Source organism: Macaca mulatta, chromosome 7, assembly GCF_049350105.2.
Source record: "Macaca mulatta isolate MMU2019108-1 chromosome 7, T2T-MMU8v2.0, whole genome shotgun sequence".
NCBI lineage: Eukaryota > Metazoa > Chordata > Mammalia > Primates > Cercopithecidae > Macaca > Macaca mulatta.
Window position 1 is genome coordinate 58,621,202 of NC_133412.1, and position 13,090 is coordinate 58,634,291.

Here is a 13,090-nt window from a genome sequence, read left to right on the forward strand (position 1 = left end):
GGAATCAACAGGACTCCCACCTCCAAGGATTCTCAGTGGGCTGAGGTCTGCAGGCATGCATTGAATCTCACAGTGCAGAAAGAACTCCAACAAGTTACGAGCTTGTGTGATGCAGGAAGAAAGAACAGCTCTTGTAATGATACAAAGATAGAGGAGGCCACCTATCTGACAACTCAAATCTGATTTCATTATAAAAGTCATTTATTTCACAACGAAGTCAACACTTCTGTTGAGTATGTATTTGTCTCAAAAAACTCTTTGGTTGTAAGTAAAGGGGAACAATTCAAGGGGCTTAAGGACTAAAATTTGGAACGGACTCAAGAACGCTTTGTGAAGCCTTGAGACTTAAGTGACAGGACCTCTCAAGGGAGGTAGCCACAGTCAGAAAGCTCACAGCTATCCGAGCGGTCCTCACAGGTCACCTCTGTTTCTCTGTGTCTGTTTCATTCTTGTTTTTCTTCCACCTGTCCTATTCTGCCTTTCCAGATGAAGCACAGAAAACATTTGCCCCACAGCATCTAAATATGTCTTCCCTAAATCCAATCAGCTAAGGGCTCTTGGTCTGGGCCTTGTGGAACCAAGAGGCAGCTGCAGCCCACCCAGCTGGTGAGGGAAGTTCTCAGGGAAAGTGAGTCATCCCCCATTGTGTAAAGCACTGGGTTGGGACTGATCGTAAGGTAAATAACCCAAGTTGTACACATAGCTATGGAAATGGTAGGTCAGAGGGAGAAGGTTCAGCTTCAGGTTGGAAAGACAGTGATGTTTGTAGAAAAAATGAAAATCAATTGAGCATTGAAAGAAAGTTTCAACCAGCATAGTGAAGCAGCATCATCGTCTGGAGTAAATACCTGACATTCGTTGTCTCACGGCCAAGGAAAACTAGGACACAGACACACAAAGGGTGAGGTTCAGAGTGGAAGTTTAATAGCCGAAAGAAAGAGAAGAGCTCTCTTGCTACAGAGAGGAGTCCCAGACAAAATGGTTGCCACTTCCGCAATGAATGCAGAAGGTTTTACAGACGAGCTTGAGGGGGCAGTGTCTGATTTACATGAGACATGAAAGATTGGTTGGACCAGGTGTGCTATTTGCATAGTGCATATAAAAGCTGGCTGCTCCACCATGACTTTTTACTATGCAGATGGGTTCGCTGCCTGGCTGGTGCCTTGTTGCCTGATTCTTTAGTGTACAGGTGGTGACAAAGAAAAGGGAAGATGGAGCCTCCATGTTGAACATGCCTGGCCCTCCAGTAGCCCTTTCCTATTGGCACAGCTGCTGGCATGCACATGTGCAAGCTTCCAGCTTGCTTATCTATGTCTGCAGCTCGTTTTTTCAGGCTGCTCTTTGTTAGAAAAGAAGTGATTTGGGGGTAGCTTTTTATTAAAAGGGAAAAATCTGTCGAGGACTCTGTTGCCCTTACTATCTGCCTAAATAATTTCTTTCTACCTCCTGTAACAGTAGGGATGAGGGGAAAAAAACCCAGACTCAAAGAGTGAAGAGAAGTCTAAGGAATAATCAGGCAGTAACCACCGAGACCAAAAGCAAGATAGAATTAGGTGCCAGGAATTAACTGAGGCAAGCAGTTCAGAACAAAACCTGGAATGAGTTTGTCCTGAAGTTTCCCTGTGAGAAGTACATAAGGAAAGCTGTGGTCCTTCCAAGATACTGGCTGTGTGGAGCTACTTGGTCTCCATTTCCCAGGCACATCTGCAGTTAACCACTCACATCCTAACCCCATAATGGCATCTCATTTTTATTCTGGCTGGTTAACATCTATTGAGCAGTTAACCATGCGTCAGGCACTGTGCTACCTATATTACCTGAAATGATTTCCATAATAGTGCAATGAAATAGGTGTCATTATTTATATTTTACATATGAGGAAATTGAGGTTTAGGTGAAGCAAATCGCTTAGGGGCACACAGCAAGTAAGCCACAGGTGCAGCTTTGTGAGACACTAAGACCTGTTTCTGCAATTACTATAGTGTCTATCCTCTACATATTCTGTCTTTGATTTGTCAACTAGATTGTCACAAAACTAGCACCCAATACATCTAATTTTCTGCCTCCCCTAAGAAAATAACTTATAATTCCAGACCACCTTCACTGGTTGGGGAAAGGAGTTGAGGGTGATGAATTCATGCCAATTCCTGAAAAAAGTCTAATATAAAATAAAAGACAGGCCAAGCCTCAAAAAACCTGCATCAGGTTTTGTTGTTGTTGTTGTTTGCCTACTTTATGTCTTTTGGGTTCTGAGCTCTTGAAATTGCAATGGCTGCCTGTTTTCATTTGCAAAACTTCTCACCATAGCATTATAGCTTTAGTAAGTGCTTTTGAAAGCAAAAGAGCATCTATATTTAGCACAGAAGGTCAAAAAGAAGTCTCTAAATAGAAAAATATGTGTGCTTAAACTTTTGTCTCATTTAAATATGAAGATAAATTTAAGCACTCTTTGGTGTCAACAATTCCAACCTCATAAATTAGAAGCAACCATAGTAAATGCATCCAGCAGCATTTAAGCTATCCTTTTATTTCCCCTAATTATAAAGTATGGGGCTGAAAACATGCACGTTGATTTACTAAATTTCCTATTGTCAAGTTCTATGTCTACACTTGATGTGATTATGTTAATGCGCTAATTAAGTTTGGTGTCCTTTACCATACGTTCTGCTTTCAGCAAAATAAGAAAATGCTAAGAGAAGTATGTTTTCCTTGAGTGTGGTCTGGAATAAATAGGGCAAATGCCCTGTGAGAGCAGAAAATACTATCTTTTGGGTTGAGCTGCCTTAGATACAATTTAATGTGAACACTTGAACATATTTATGAGGTGCAAGAAGCAAATAGAAAAGAGCATTCAAGCTGTGTAGTGTGCCTTGCTTTCACCATTAGAGCTGAAATGATGGTGAGTGTGTTCATATGTGAGCCAGAGTGTTTTGAGGGACACTGTAGGGAGCAAAAGTCAAGAATATGCTGCTTGTATATTTCACCCAAGGCCACTTTTAACTCAAATTTATATCTTATTCTATTTTTTTCTGACTCAATTTATGCAAACATTTTCATTATTTTGCAGGTTGATTTTTCTTCTGATTTTCAACTCCAGAAAAAGGCCTGGGGCCCAGGTCTTGTCTGTGATAATGCATATTCTTAAAAGAGACAAAAAGAGTCCATTGTTTCCCTTTGCAAATTAAGCTATGACATAATGTTTTATTAATACTAAAATTTTAAATTTCATGTTATTGAAAGAGCTCTTTTAGATTTATTTAGATGTAGATTTTTATCATGCAACACTCATGCATATATTCGTTAAGTTTTTCCTAAAATTGGATCATAGTCAGAGTCTTTCTTCTGAATCACTTACAGCTCAGAGTCAATGTACATGTTTTTCTTCAAACTTTCATCCTCTGGAGTAGATGTTGAAGGATTTCTCATATGTGTTCAATGCTGCCTCCAGGACATTCTGCAAGTCTCGATGCTGAACTTTCTTGGGCTTATTAGAATGGTCATCCAAAGGTTTTTAGTCTACGTTGTGCATGCAGAGAATAACAATTATGCCAATATGACAATGGCTGTGAAACGCTACTGACTGTAAGCCACCTCCTGATTTTAGAGAGAACCCTAGAATCCATGAAATACTGTAAATCCATAGCAGCACTTTCCTCCTAGGGTTATTGTGAGAAATATCCTGGAATAGTGCCTAGCACTTAGTAAGCATTCGGTAAGTAATAGCTGTCAGTAACGCTACTCTAACTTGTTGGGATGGCTCTGTATATGTAAATTATTGAATAATTAGAGTAATAAATTATACCCAGGCTTTAGTTATACAGGTATTTTAGGAATGTGTGCCTGTTTGGTCTCAAACAATGGGAAAGGATCTCCTATTCCGTAAATGGTGCTGGGAAAACTGGCTAGCCATGTGCAGAAAACTGATACTGGACCCCTTCCTTATACCTTAAACAAAAATTAACTCAAGATGGATTAAAGACTTAAATGTAAAACCCAAAACCACAAAACCCCTGGAAGAAAACCTAGGCAATACCATTCAGGACATAAGCATGGGTAAAGTCTTCATGACAAAAACACTGAAAGCAATTGCAACAAAAGCCAAAATTGACAAATGGGATCTAATGAACTAAAGAGCTTCTACACAGCAAAAGAAACTATCATCAGCTTGAACACGCAATCTATAGAATGTGAGAAAAATTTTGCAATCTACCTAATATCCAGAATTTACAAGGAGCTTAAACATATTTGCAATAATAATAATAATTTTAAAAAACCCCATCAAAAAGTGGGCAAAGGAGGCTGGGCACAGTGGCTTACACCTGTAATCCCAGCACTTTGGGAGGCCGAGGTGGGCGGATCACCTGAGGTCAGGAATTTGAGATCAGCCTGGTCAACATTGTGAAACCTCGTCTCCACTAAAATACAAAGAAATTAGCCCAGGGTGGTGGCGTATGCCAGTAGGCCCAGCCACTTGGGAGGCCGAGGCAGGGGAATCACTTGAACCCGGGAGGCAGAGGTTGCAGTGAGCCGAGATCGTGCCATTGCACTCCAGCCTGGGAGACAGAGACTCCATCTAAAAAAAAAAGTAATAAAATAAATAAACAAATAAATAAATAAAGTGGGCAAAGGATATGAACAGACACTTCTCAAAAGAAGATACTTATGCAGTCAACAAACACATGGAAAAAAGCTCAACATCACTGATCATCAAAGAAATGCAAATCAAAACCGCAATGAGATCTCAGGCCAGTCAGAATGGCAATTATTAAAAAGTCAGGGAACAATAGATGCTGGAGAAGCTGTGGAGAAATAAGATCACTTTTACACTGTTGGTAGGAATGGAAATTAGTTCAATCATTGTGGAAGACAGTATGGCGATTCCTCAAGGATCTAGAAACAGAAATACTATTTGACCCAGCAATCCCATTAATGGGTATATACCCAAAGGAATACAAATCATTCTGCTGTAAAGACACATGCACACGTATGTTTATTGCAGCACTATTTACAATAGCAAAGACATGGAACCAACCTAAATGTTCATTCAGTGATAGACTGGATAAAGAAAATGTGGTACATATACACCATGGAATATTATGCAGCCATAAAAAGGAATGAGATCATGTCCTCTGCAGGAACATGGATGAAGCTGAAAGCCATCATCTTCGGCAAACTAACACAGGAACAGAAAATCACATGCACACATGTTTATTGCAGCACTATTTACAACAGCAAAGACGTGGAACCAACCTAAATGCCCATCAATGATGGACTGAATAAAGAAAATGTGGTACATATACACCATGGGATACTATGCAGCCATAAAAAGGAATGAGACCATGTCCTTTGCAGGGACGTGGATGAAGCTGGAAGCCATCATCCTCAGCAAACTAACACAGGAACAGAAAACCAAACACTGCATGTTCTCACTCATAAGTGGGAGCTGAATATTGAGAACACATGTACGCAGAGAGGGGGACAACACACACGAGGGCCTGTTGGGGGTTGGGGGATGAGGGGAGGGAGCTTAGAGGATGGGTCAATAGGTGCAGCAAACCACCATGACACACGTATACCTATGTAACAAATCTGTACGTTCTGCACATGTATCCCGCTTTTTTTTTCTTGAAGAAATAAAGAAAAAGCTAATCTGAAAAGTCTACATACTGTATGGTTCTAAACTATATGACATCCCACAAAAGGCAAAACTCCCAGGATAGTAAAAAGTTAGTGGTTTCCAGGGATTGGTAGGGAAGGAGGGATGAATAGATGGAGCACAGAGAATTTTTAGGGTGGTGAAACTATTCTTTATGATACTATAAAAGTGAATACACATCATTAAACGTTTATCCAATCCCATGGAATGTACATCACAAGTGTAAACCCTGATGTAAATTATGGACTCTGGATGAAAATGATGTGTCAGTGTAGGTTTATTGACTATAACAAATGTACCACTCTGATGGGACATGTTGATAGTCAAGAGGCTGTGTGTGTGGAGGGGTAGGGTGTGTGTGGGAACACTGTACTTTTCACTAAATTTTGCTGTGAACCTAAAACTGCTCTAAAATAATATCTTTTAAAAGCAGAAACATTTCTAGATTAAGGAGACATGAAGTCATGACAGTGAAATATAACATGTGATCCTGGGTTGGACCCTGAACTAGGATTCTTTTTTTCCATACAGGGCAATTTTGGGATAATTGGGAAAAAATGAATAAGGTTTGTAGCTTAGATAATTATATCAATAATAATTTCTTGATTTGATAAACATAATACAGCTATATAAGAGAGAGCCCTTTTTCTCAGGAAATACACAGAAGTATTTAGCAGAAAGGACTCTAATGTCTCCAGTTAGTCTCAAATGGTTCAGAAACAATAATATTGGTGTAGATAGACAGACAGATAGATAGACAGATAGATAGATAGATAGATAGATAGATAGATAGATAGAAGAGAGAGAGAGAGAGAAGAAATGATAAAGCAAATGTGGCAAAATGTTAACAGTTGGGGTGAAAGTCTTATGATAGTTGTTTCCACTATTTTTGTAACTCTATTGAAAGCCTGAAATTATTTCGAAATAAAAAATATGAATAATTGGGAAAACAAACCACTTCAAAGAAAATAAAAAGTACATGAAAATAAAAAGTACATTGAACCAATGATGGCATTCTAAATTCCCTTCTGAGCACTTTTGTTATTGGCATGCACACTCATAGAATTATAGTCTTAGTGTTGGCTTCTTTCTGCTTTCTTTTAAACTCAACATAATTTCATGTAAACAATCTCTGCATTGACAGAGTGCAAAGACCTGCTACTTTCTAGGGACGTTTCAGGATCCCACCACTTGGCTGGGCCTTGGTAGCTTAGCTGCCTTCCTATTGTTATGAATTATTATTTTTGTTATTTATCAATTCCTAGCATGCTTATTTTATTCTACAAAAAATAGTGTCAGTGCTAGTATTGTTATTAATTGTAAAAAGCCTACTCACCTCACCTACCCCAATCCCTTGTTCTCGCATTCTGTAGCATCATAAGGTGCAATCACCTACCAGTGAAAGCATAATGATGAGTTCTCAGAGTGGTTAGCCTGCTGGCTTCTGCATTGTTAGTCTATGCAGAGACCCGATTTTGAATCTTGGCCATGTTTTCGATTAGCTGTATGATCTTAGGCAAGTTATGGAGTCTCTCTAAGCCTCTGTTTCTGTTTATTTCATTTACTTAAGTCTTTCTCAAAAGTTCGAATGTATATCTTGCTCTGTATGTGAATATTGAATAGCTGCTTACTCTATTTTTTGTTTCCCCTATTTACAGAGAACCTCCTCAATCTCATTCCAATTTACTTCACTAAGTTAGCAAGAGAAGTTACATTTCAAGTTTCTGTGTTAAAATGGGATAACATTATCAGTGGAGAGAGCTCTAGTTTGCATAAATTAATACTTTAAGATTGACTGAGCAAGAATTTTGGAGTCAGATTTGTCTGTGTTTACATATTTAGCTATGTCACTTATCAGCTGTGTGACCTTAGGCAAATTCCTCTTTAACTCTGTAAATATCAGTCACCAGATCTATAGAATGAAAATAATATTAACTACATTAAAGAGTTAATTTAAAGGGTTAAATGAAATCTATATAAAACAATTTTGCAATATTTTAGACACTTTGTAGATACAGACATAGTTTGTGTGTGTGTACATATACATATGCACATATATATCGATGTTGACCTAAACACTCACATAAAAATAAATATGATATACTTATTTACAGATTAAAATTGGAAATCAGTGAGTCAAAGATGCTCTCTAGAAAGGTCAGGGGCTGCTCAGCATCACCCTGGGGCATGACTACTCCCCTTGGTCTGGAACCTTGGTTTTACTTTTTAGCTCAAGCAGAGATCATCAGGTCCTGAGGGACAGAGTGAACTGATCAAATATCAGTTTATTTTTAATAGGGAGCAGAAATGGCAAGTACACTAGAGTGAACCTGTGGGCTGATCCCCTCATTACCTTTTATAGGAAAGTCTCCTTAGGAAGCCAGATTATCCTCTGAAGGTTGCTGGGGCACGGTGGGGTGTGTGTATGTATACATGTGAAGTATAGGCCAGAAGTGAAGTGACGGGGGATTAGAAAGATGGCCTTGTAGCTAATATCACTGAGTCATACATAAAAGGCTAATGTTCCCCCATCAAGGAGAAGAACTGGTGGCATGATTAGGGAACAACTTGAGTCCTGGACACATCTTGTTTCTTGACAAGGTTCCTCATAGACTACTCCTTGCTATTGACAAAGAAGTTCTTGTGTATCATTGCCTATAATTTTGTTTTTCTCCAAAATGTTACTTGTAACAAGTCTTTATTCTTTTTTTCCCCCCCGAATACACATTCATCTTTAGCAGGTCTTGTTAGATTTTGTAGCTCTTTTTTTTTTTTTTTTTTTTTTTTTGCATTTGACCCAAAAAAAGATATTCTTTTAAGTCAACATCTGCCCTAAACAGTTGTATCTAATTTGTGCTTATTTCTAGTATCTTGCCTCCAATTTCCTGTTGCTATGGTCAGAATTTCAGAAACAGCTTCAGAAATCATCGTACCAACTCAGCAAACAAATTCCTCCTCTTTTTGAGCCCTGTGAGTAGGATGACTGGGGAAACACCTAGTTAGGAATATACTTTGGTCCAGAAAAAAAGAAAAAAGTGAAGGTTTCAAAGACACGTTATATGAACAGCCTCTGAGACATGTCACAATCGGCAAGGGTTTTAAGGCCCTGCAGTTGCCTCTCCATTTAGCCAAATTCTTATGCATTATGTAAACAACTTAGGCACCAGGAACAAAAGCAGAATGCTTTTCACAATGAATATTGGGAATGTCAGGGATTTTCCTATTCAAGTATCATGTAACATGAATATGATTTGATATACAAATATTCTGTTTATGTTACAATTTTAGAGACTCAACTGATGAAATAGAGAACAGGTGAGGATTTGTGTTTTCCTCTAAGCATTTTCTTTTCCTCAATGCTGTAGTGTGTTGGAGTTTAACAACAGTAGTGTAGGAATGAGACGACCCCAGCCCTGTCTTTGCCATCATCCCACATTCTTACCAGTGATTTCCCCTTGTAGCCAGGGGTTTGACTTTTAATAATGTATAAAATTGAGAAGCCCAGACCTAGAGAAATGTACCATTATCCATCTCTCATCATTGTCTTGTTGAGACCACGTGGGCAGGAGGAGAAACCCCCATCTTGGCAGATCAGGAAGGAATGGGTGTCTCATTTTCAGTCATCTAGGAGAATTGGTAATCTTAAGCCAGGAATTGAGGCGGGCTCTGGATTGGCTAAGGAAGGAACTTCTCCTTCGTTAAGGAGGCTGGAAGGAATTGGAGCTCTGGATTTAAGGTGTAGTGAGGGCTAAAGTATGTGAGTGGTGATGGTTGCACCCAGAGGCAGGCCAGCCACATGGTACCAACCAACTCTTTGGTTTGGTTTGGCTTGGTTTTCAGTTAATAGCAAGTTAGCTTTCAGTGCAAGCAGTAGATGAATTAACAACACAGGGAAATGGTGAGTTTCTGGAGCAGTCAGCAGTTACTGCAGCCATAGCTAGAACTACTTCTGGGTTCTGACCCCACGTGCAGGTGATAAGGAGGAGCAGGAATGGCCCTTTGTAAGGGAGGAGAGCAGAGGCCTGCCCTGAGGCTAACTCTGGATGGCAGCCATGGTGTTGGCAGAGGTGCCAAGAGAACAGAAATCAAACAGGGTCACCGGACGAGATGGGTGCTGATCAGGAGGGAAGTCTGGAGTAGAGGTGGCAGGGAAGTGGATGATGGTGTGACAAGAGGCAACCAAGGCAGGTTTGTGCGAGATTCAGCTTCCTTGAGGACCTCCCCCAACCTGCCCAGAGAGGCCTGGGGGTGAGAAACATTGTGAAAACTGGAGTTCTCCCTAGCAGGGGTGGTGGGTATTTGTGTTATACTTTAAGACACAAGAATGGAGTAGTTGTGACTGCTTCTCCTTCTGCCCAACCCACAACTTCCCTCCAACCCACAACTCCTCCACTTCACTCAAGGTGCAAAAGCAGTACCTCCCTCTTCCACCCCTACCCTTAATTTCTTAACAGTATAATACACAGGGAGAATGAGAAAGTTTCTTAGGTTTACCTCTAAATTGTGTACTAGATGGTTTTTAAAGTTCACCTCTAAAAATCTATGACTCTTGTGTTTGAAATAGCCATACGTTCAAAGCACCGAAATCTAATTCCTCAACGAGTTAGACCGAATATTCTCAAAATAAATTTTCTTAAACAAAAACATGCTTCATTTCCCTCTAAGAGTGTGACCTACAGGAAGGAAAGTCATTGTCACCTGTCCTTTGTTTGTGGTAATTTGCATGCTAATGATTGCGCAGTCCCAGACCAGTCGGTTGGATAATGAACTTGGTCAAGCCCTGTTGTATCAGAGTAACCAGTGTGGACGCCAACAGAATGCTGAGTATCACTTGGAAAGAGAGATTAATCATTAACCAACCCCATTAATTCACTTGGCATTTTTAAGCAAAGATTACTTCACTGTATATAACATAAGAAAAGATCGGATGCACACGTTCAGCATTACTTGCTAAAACGTCCAGATAATCGTATTATGCTCAAAAAGTATGTTCTCAATTGTGCAGGTGGCTTCCAAAATGGATTAATACAACAGGAAGGTAGCAAAATCTGAATACTTTCATATATGTGGCACTTCTTCACTTATAAGACCAAGTAAAAAGTGCCAGGACCAGTGAAATAATGGTGTTAACATGATTTGAAAGTCAGAAGGTGCTGGGTGTAGAGGAGAATTTGTTATAACTACAACTGGTAAATGGAGTTACTGAAATCTTTCCCATGGACTGGGAAAACATGAAGACTTATAAAGAATAGGGCACTAACTGATGAGTAGAATATCTTATTTTCCCTATTTCCCTCTTGTTCTCCAAAAGTAATTGATGTAGCTTTTAATACGAGTCAGAATCAAAGTAGGAAATTAAAAATAAAAATCCAGAGAAGAAGCGTTAAAGATTGAGAGATGCTGGGGTTCCCTAACACTGGGAACATGTTAGCTTTTGCAGGGGAACACAACATTTAGCTCTATGTATGCTGCCATGGAAGAGATAAAGGGATGGAAACATGCTGCTTATGTGATCACTGATGTCTGATAAGAGACTCAAGCACTCACTCCATGAATATTAGAATACTTCATATGGCTCAGGCTATGAAATGAGTACCAGAGAAAGAAAAAAAAAAAAGATGAAGGTAGTAGCTCACAGCCTAATGTATCAAATAAGATGTTATTTTAAAAACCAATCCTTGTGCAGTGAGGTTTGTGCTAGAATAAGGGGAAAGGAGGAATTTGGAAGTCCATCCCGCAAGAAGCCATGAGCACACCGCCCGGAAGAGACAAGGCAATCCACATGTGGTTCCTGATGAATGAGAGGTTCACTGGGGAAAGGGGCGTTTTGGGCAAAGGGAATAGCACAGTGTATGTAGGAAATGACTGTGTGGCTGGATCTTACCGGAGCATAATTGGTGGTGAATGGGGAGCAACTATGGAGGTAAAAATGGACAGGAAGGTAGAATCAGAGACATAAGGGTTCATTCCAGAGCATCTGCCCTTGGACTGATTTATGAATGTTTCTTTTTGTGCTTGCTAAATTTGTTTCTGCATTTATCTTCGTTCATTTTTCCCTTGCTATAATTTTTTCCCCCACTTTGTGGCAGACATCTGTGGAAATGTCCTCCCAGCCTGTCTATAGCCCCATCCTCTCAAGCTCTGCTTCTTGGTAGCTCCAGCCTCCAGGTCCCATCAGGGTACGCTTCCTTCCCACACACTGTTGTCTCCTCTCCCCATCTGGGGCAGCATGGTCCCCAGGGCAAGGTTGGCTAGGAGCAGGCATGTGACTCGAATCAGGGCTTCCCCCAACCTTTTCCTAAGGTGCCATTCCTACCAGAGAGGGTGCCCCTTTCTGATCATGGGAGCCAAAGATGGTTTCCATCCTACCTGTCAGGAGTAATGTATCTTCCCATGTGGAGGAAGGTGTGTGCAGCGGGAAAGAATGACACATGAAGGGAAGGAGAGGGGAAAATACGCACAGGCAGTCCTTGTGAAGTCCAGATGCCTGGTCCCAGTTTTCCTGAAGTCTAACTGTATCCCTACCTGTCTGAGTTTTGGTTGTTAACCTTTCCTTTGGGTTACCTGGGCATCCTTAGCACCTTACCAATAATATGGCTACATAAGCTAATTTGAGTTGGGGTGTTTTCAGGTACAAAATATTCATTGACCCTGAGATTTCTGAGCTAAATGCTAATTTCACTTATTTCCATTCATTTCTGTTTAATAATCAAGTACTTGCAGCTGTGAATTTTTCTCTGCAGATAGCTTTTGATACAGACAGTCATCATTATACTGTTTTCCAAATTGTCAGTTGCTTTTTCGTTTTAATTCAATTTGTCCCATTTCATTTTGGGGATGGGAGGCTGAACTTACCTCACCTCTCTGATAATAATATCAACAAATATCCTATAAGAACCACATGCCAGATAATGTTCTAAGTGTTTTACAAATACTAACTCATTGAATTCTAACAAGAACCCTATAAGATCAGTACTATTAATATCGCTAGATCATGGATGAGTAAATGGAGGCACAGGGCGTCTAACTCACACTGAGTAGGTAAGTAGAGTTGTTGAGATTTGAACAGGGGACTGTCTGGCTTCCAAGTCCATGCTCTGAGAGCAGCTCAGAGTCTAAACTGCAGTGTTGTCATGTCTCTGTGTGATAGAAGAGGCCAGCCCAGATGCTGCTAGCCCCTGAGACAGCCAGAGAACACAAAGAAAAGGCATCAGCACAAGCACATGCTGTTCTTCAACACACAAAGAAGTTCAGGCCTCAGGACACAGGGTTCTGTTTGCAAGAGAACAACTCCCAAGAGACAAGACACAGCCAGGGAGCAAGATTATGCCTGTAGCATTGTGGTCCCATTATTGTCTCCAAACCCACCCAGTCATTGCCCCATGTCTTCCTCCTGGTGCTGGGTGCTTTGGGCCCATGCCCAGGGGAGGAGTG